The sequence below is a fragment of the Prenolepis imparis genome, unplaced genomic scaffold (genome assembly GCF_030444845.1).
Source record: "Prenolepis imparis isolate NDT839.2.m4 unplaced genomic scaffold, iyPreImpa1.0 SCAF_7, whole genome shotgun sequence".
Lineage (NCBI taxonomy): Eukaryota > Metazoa > Arthropoda > Insecta > Hymenoptera > Formicidae > Prenolepis > Prenolepis imparis.
The window spans coordinates 16526742-16533997 of NW_028141165.1; the positions used below are offsets into that span (position 1 = coordinate 16526742).

Genomic DNA, 7256 nt, shown 5'->3' on the forward strand with positions numbered 1-7256 from the left:
TAAAATAAATCTCTTATCTTTAAGTTTTTTAACATAAAATCAATCTTAATTTTTTTAACATACGTAAAAATTGTTATACGTCAATAGCTTATAGGAACATTTGTTTAATTGTGAACACACTAATGTCATTTTCACAGCCTATATCTTATATCAGTCTTTAATTACTTTTTTTCACCAATTGCTCCAGCAATGTGCATATATTTTCTTTGGTAATGATGTCTTTTTCTTTCAGAGCTAACTCCATCTTATAAAGTTTTAATTTTTCTGCGTAGTACGATTTTCGTAGATCGCTATCTTCCTGCGAAATTTTCGCCAACTTTTCAGTTTGTTCTATTGATTGGTCATATCTTTATGCAGCAGTTCTTTTAACACCTCTTTGTATGGCAGTCGATTTTAAAATTGGGGTTACAGAAATATGTGATGCGTTGTTAACTACACTGATTGGTGTTTCTAGTGCAGTTGTTTTTTTTTGTTAAAGATTTTCTATTATTATTGTAATTGTCATTATCGTTGTTGAAGCTTTCTTTTAGTGAGTTTTCTTCCAATATGCTGCAACGATAATTTTGAAAAGATGATGACTGTTGTGACACACATTGCTGCGTTATATCTTGACTTTTGTATTGTATGGGAAAATTTTCCCCATCTTCATTATCGTCGATTTCAATTGAATCACCTATCCACTCCTATAAAAAAATATTAATGTACACGCATACTTTCTGTTTTAATATTATAATTTCTTAATACGTTTCGGATATTATAATATTGTTACGTCCTCGGGACGGCTTTTGCGAAATATCGCAAAGGCTTCTCACTCACACACTCATTCGCGTCTCGCGAAATGAATATACTCTCGTAGTGATGTTATGATCTTTAATGCGACGATCCAATACACAAAAGCGAAAAGATACAATAAAATATGCATGCACGAAAGAATGAAAGAATGCTCTGATCTAGACACGTCCGTCCGAGTTGACAGCTAGACCAAATCTAATATGTCGCCGAAAAACAACGACAGGGCGGTCGTCAATAAACAACCCCCTTAACGATGACTCTCAGAGGATGATGTTCAGGGGATGAAAGACCAGAGACGTAACACTGCTCCCTTCCTTCAAAATTGTCGTCCCGACAATCAACAAGAGGTAGTTGCTTTTGTGCGTTGATTCCTTCAACAAATGTGCTCCTATGTCGATTCTAGAGTACCGATGAGCCTTCTTGCTCTACCCTAGGCTGCTGCCTCAGGTTACCGAGCGACTCCGTCTAACAGTCCCCAATCGACGTACGCCTTCATCAAATGTTGACTCCAGGGCTTCGACGAATCCTCTTGCTCTACCCTGAGCTCCTGCTCAGGTTACCGAGCGATTCGCCACTCGAAACCCAATCGATTCTCAGCGTTCCACTTGACACAAAATGATCTTCATCGTTCTTTACATCCCGGTCTCCCTGTGATTTCTTACTTCGAAAGATCTTCGGACAAGGGGGGGGGGGGTAACCACCGTGGACCCATCGTTCCTCATGAACTGCCCAAGTCCCTGCCTCGGCATTTGGCCAACGTCCCGCGGGAAAACCACGGATCAAAAACTGCGGGCGAGACAGTCTTCTTAGAGTGCAAATTTCCCTCTCTTCTAGAAAAATTTAGCTCGACGTTCAGCTTCGGGAAGGTTCAGCTCGATATTCGGCTCATCCACCATGTCCGAAAATTTTTCTTTAGGTAGACCTTCCAGGACAACTCTAAAAATAATACGCAGTAACTTAGTACTATTCAATACTACACAATTATTTTTTTCTTAATACACTATTCACCTAACAAAAATCTATAAGCTAGATATTTTCCGGGTTCCGATTTACTCTAATGTAAGGTTCTTTCAAGAAAAGAAGCTAATCAATTTGCATGAACTATCTTCTTTTTGTGTCGAGGTGTTCTTTGAACACAATAAACTACATCACTTCTTTCTTCACTATTACATAAGGACCCTCCCAATTGCTTTGTAATTTCTGAGCTTTTCCTTTACTCCTATGAGGATTATATAGCCAGACTCTTTCTCCCTCCTCAAAAAGAACTCCTCTAACTTTTTGATCATAACGAGCCTTCATTTGTGAAGATTTCAAAACCATTCGTTCCCTAACACTAGAATGAATTTCTTCTAATTTCTCTTTTAATTTTTCTACAAAATTTCTCCCCGGAGGTAATCTCTCTTCAACAAATCTCGGACTTCCTTGCAACAAATCCACAGGTAACTTGAGCTCTCGAGCAAAATATAACTCTGCAGGGGTCACTCCTGTGGTCTCATGCTTCGAAGATCTGTACGCCAACAGAAACATAGGAACCCATCGATCCCAATCCTTCTGATTTTCTGAGACATATTTAGCTAGATAATTTATTATTGTTTGATGCTGACGTTCAACCTGACCGTCAGATTGGGGATGCAGAGCAGTCGTTCTAGTCTTTCTAATTCCGAGAAGACGCATTAATTCAGAAAATAATTGGGATTCGAAATTTCTTCCTTGATCTGTATGAATTTCAATAGGCACCCCATGCCTGGAGATAAATTGGCTAACAAAAACTTCAGCTACCATCTTGGCTCTAATATTTTTCACAGGGTAAGCTTCTACCCACTTTGTGAAACAATCCACAATTACAAGCAAATATTTGTTTCCTAACTTAGTCAACGGAAGAGGACCAAGGATATCCATTTGTACCCTTTCTAGCGGAGCTCCAACGTTGTAAATCTGAAGAGGAGATTTTCCTTTTCCTAAGGGACCTCTCTTTGAGACACAAATTTTACACGTCTTACACCATTCTTCTACATCCTGTTTACAAGTTGCCCAAAAGAATCGTTTTCGAATCTTTTCTAAAGTCTTGTTCACTCCAAAATGTCCTCCCGACGGAGAATCGTGTACTTCCTCCAAAATTTCCTTTACTTGACTCCGAGGAACTACTAGTTGAAGAAAGCTGGATCTGAGATTCGGAGGTTCCCATCTTTTATAAAGAATACCATCTCTCAAGACCAAAGAATCCCAATACGACCAATAAATTTGTGCTGGAATATTTCCAACAGGAATTTCTGAACGTGATGGTCTCTCTCCCATATCTTTTCCTTGTAACACAAACGAAATACTTAAATCTCTTCGTTGTGCTTAATGTCATTCTTCAAGGTTCTTGCCTTCTAGTATAATTCGAGCGACTCTCTTGTCATTGTCAGACATATTCTTCTTCTCTACTCGGAAGCAATATCCACAGCCGCTCGACTCACACATCCGTCTAGATAATCCATCGGCATTTTGATGAGAAATTCCTTTTCGATAAACAATTTCAAATTCATATTGTTGGAGTCTTTCCAGCCATCGAGCCAATTGTCCTTCTAAATCTCTGAAAGACATAAGCCATCGTAATGAAACATGATCTGTGCGAATCCAAAACTTTCGTCCTGAAAGGTAATGATGAAAAAAATTTATAGAATCTACAATCGATAAAAGTTCTCGACGAGTGACACAATAATTCCGTTCTGATTTACTAAGAACACGACTAAAATACGCTATCACTTTTTCACTTCCATTTTGTTTTTGTGACAAAACTGCTCCAATTCCTATATTCGAGGCGTCTGTATCTAAAATAAATTCACCTTCTTTTGGAAAAGAAAGAATTGGAGAAGAACTTAATAATGATTTTAATTTTTTAAACGCTTCCTGACATTTTTCTTCCCACACAAACTTAGCTTTATTCTCTGTTAACGTATACAGAGGTTTAGCCAAAGAAGAGAAACCTTTCACAAATTTCCTATAATACGAGCAAAATCCGAGAAAACTACGTAATTGTTTTCTCGTATGTGGAACCGGCCAATTTTTCACGGCAATTATCTTTTCGCGATCCGTGGTAACACCCTCCACAGAAACAATATGACCAAGATATTTTACATTATTTTTAAAGAAAATACATTTCTTTGGAATGATCTTTAAATTTGCTTCTTTTAATCTTGAAAATACAATTTTAAGATTATTAATCATTTCAGCAAAAGTTTTTCCAAAAATTATCACGTCATCTAAATATACAAGACAAATTTTTGATATTAAATTTTGTAAAATTTTCTCCATTAATCTTTCAAACGTTGCAGGGGCGTTACACAAACCAAAGGGCATAACTGTAAACTGCCAAAGTCCCTTGCCGATTGAAAAAGCCGTTTTCTCTTTATCTTCGGGACGGATCTTAATTTGCCAATATCCGCTTTTAAGATCAAGCGTGGAAAACCAACAATTACCTGATAGTTGATCAAGAATTTCATCAATTCGAGGAAGGGGGTAAGAATCTTTAATAGTCACCGTATTCAACTTCCGATAGTCAACACAAAATCTGATCGAACCATCCTTCTTTCTCACCATAACAGCAGGAGAAACCCAAGGACCGTGTGACTCTTCAATCACTCCACGTGTTCTCATTTCCTCTATATTTTTATCCACTTCCTCTCTTAAATGGATTAGAATTCTACGGGGAACCTGTTTAATGGGGAGAGAGTCTTGCACATTTATGACATGTTCTACTGAATTGCAGTTTCCCGCAACAATATCTCCGGAAAATACATTTTCAAATTCTCTTAAAAATTCAATAAAATTCTTTTTTTCTAAATCTGTTAATTTTTTAGAATTGTTTTCGAAGAGTTCTTTCAAGGGAACCGGAACTTCTTCTGAAGACTTTTCAATTCTAAATATTTTTCCTTCTAATCCAGAAACTCTAAAAGCTGATTCAAACACTTTTTCTAAGTTAATCATTTTCAAGAAATCTACTCCCAACAAACATTGATCACTAATATCAGCAACGATCATAGGCATATTCACAGAAAATCTTTCTAATTCGACTCTAACTTCCGTTTGAAATTTAATAGGAACTTCTTCTCCAGTGGGATATTTTAGATTAATATTTCCTTTACGAACACTATTCTTTTTATCAATAATACTACTATTCACAATAGAAACATCGGAACCCGTATCTACCTTGAAAGAACACTCTTTTCCATTAATTTTTCCTTCATAAATAAAATACTTTTAATTATTTCTTATGCTATTGATATTAAAACTAATTCTCGGGGAATTCCTTTCGCGAGCCGAACTTCCCCCGTACAGCTCGGCTAACCCGAGTTTCCCTTTTCCTCCGGGCAATCAGATCGAAAATGTCCGACTTTCCCACACGTCCAACATTCTTTTCGGCCGGCGCCAAATTTGCTGCCTTGCCATTCCTTTTTTCAAAATTCCCCTTTTTTTCTTTCCCCTCTCGCTCGCCTTCTATTTTATTTCCTTGCGCTGCATCTTTCTTTTCACTAAAATTTTTATTAAAATTTCCTTTCTTTTTTTCGCATCCCTCCCCTTGAATCATTTTAATCGTTTTTGCTCTTTCTATTGCGACACTCAAAGATGTAACATTTTCTAATTGAAGCGTTCGCTTCACAAAATTGTCAAAAATTGCCGAAATGAATTGCGCGCAGGCGATTTTGTCTCGAACTTTATGCGAACACTCGAGATATACGAGGCGAACTAATCTGTCTAATTCTGAACCCAACGCGGCTAGATCTTCACCAAATTTCTGTTTTCTATTTGTAAACTGGACATAAAAATTTTGGGATAAATATCCCTCCCCAAATCGTAACTCAAGTTTGGATTTTAGTTCCGCGAATTCTAAATGTGATACATCTTGAACTGTCTCTAAAACGGTGCGCGCTTTTCCCCTCAAACACGAAGCGAGAGCGACAATCTTTGTTGAATCATCCCATCCATTCGCCCGAGCAATTAAATTAAACTGAGAAAAATATTCTCTAAGCGATACCGTTCCATCGAACATATCTGGCTTTAATTTAAAACCTAGTTCTGTGCGAACGCGATTTTCTCCGACGTTATCAAATCGCGATCCCGAATCTCCGGAAGCTCTATTATTAGAAGGACTTAGCTGTCTGTCGCGTGCGAAGATTCTCTGCTCTAATCGGCGCAGCTCTTCGTCACGTTGCTGTAATACAGCTTCAAAACGCGCTTGCTGTTGACGACGTGCAGCTGTCGGATCTCGTCCATCGCAGTGTGCATAAAGTCCACTTCCGTCGGCTCCTCGCTCACGGTGGCTCGAGGTGGAGCTTGCGATCGGGTAATCCTCGGGGAATGTGACATTGTGACTTTTCCTCGTCGATGTTCTTCGATCCCAGACGAGCCCCCAAAATGTTACGTCCTCGGGACGGCTTTTGCGAAATATCGCAAAGGCTTCTCATTCACACACTCACTCGCGTCTCGCGAAATGAATATACTCTCGTAGTGATGTTATGATCTTTAATGCAACGATCCAATACATAAAAGCGAAAAGATACAATAAAATATGCATGCACGAAAGAATGAAAGAATGCTCTGATCTAGACACGTCCGTCCGAGTTGACAGCTAGATGAAATCTAATATGTCGCCGAGAAGCAACGACAGGGCGGTCGTTAATAAACAACCCCCTTAACGGTGACTCTCAGAGGATGATGTTCAGGGGATGAAAGACCAGGGACGTAACAATATGATACAACAAAGATTGCTTACCATTTGCACGTGGGATTCTTGCACTGTCTTGTGTCCTTCCACAACTGTTGTACCCATAAGTGCCAGAACATTTTGATCAGTTTCGGATAATACTTGACTTGATGCAGGCCCTTCACCAGTTGCTTTTGCATGATTCTTGATCGAAGCATTTTTGGCTTTAATGGAACTTCGCATGTCTTGCCAAGTCTATGATACAGGCAGAAAGTAGACAATCAGATTATTTGAAGTATATAATTTTCTTTCTGTACAAAGAAGTTTATCTATCTATCAATATAATACATACCTTTCGCCATTGTTTCCACCCTTTTTGTGCACCAGGTATTTCATGTAGTTCTGCTGTTACTTTTTCCCGTAATTTTTGAGCATGTTTATAAGTAAACGTTGCAGAAAACTTTCCACTCTGTAGCTCTGGAAGCATAAATTCTGCAATTCAAATATATATTATAGAGCATTGTATTGAAAGATTAATAAATAATAGTTACTATCAATCTGTTAAGCGGCTATTACCCATTTTTTGTTGACCCATTACATATCTTTAAATACAAGTTGCAAATTTTCAATGTAAACAAGCTCAATGAGAGAGCTTAAAGCAAATTCATTAGACTATTACAAATTGAAGGCAATACTTACCAACCAGCAAACTTTTCTGTTCTTCATTAACATATGTACATCGTTTCTTCACTTCATTTGATACTAATGCCATTTTAAT

The 7256-nt window shown here is 37.9% G+C and overlaps 1 long non-coding RNA gene across 1 annotated transcript; it reads right to left on the reverse strand.

Annotated features, from left to right (window-relative positions):
- On the reverse strand, positions 1-6954 carry LOC145938898 (uncharacterized). Its single transcript, XR_014425752.1, has 3 exons — positions 6831-6954; positions 6548-6733; positions 1-683 (listed from the first exon to the last, which is right to left on the reverse strand). It is a non-coding gene; the product is annotated as an uncharacterized LOC145938898 (long non-coding RNA).
- Between the last annotated feature and the right edge of the window lie 302 nt (positions 6955-7256).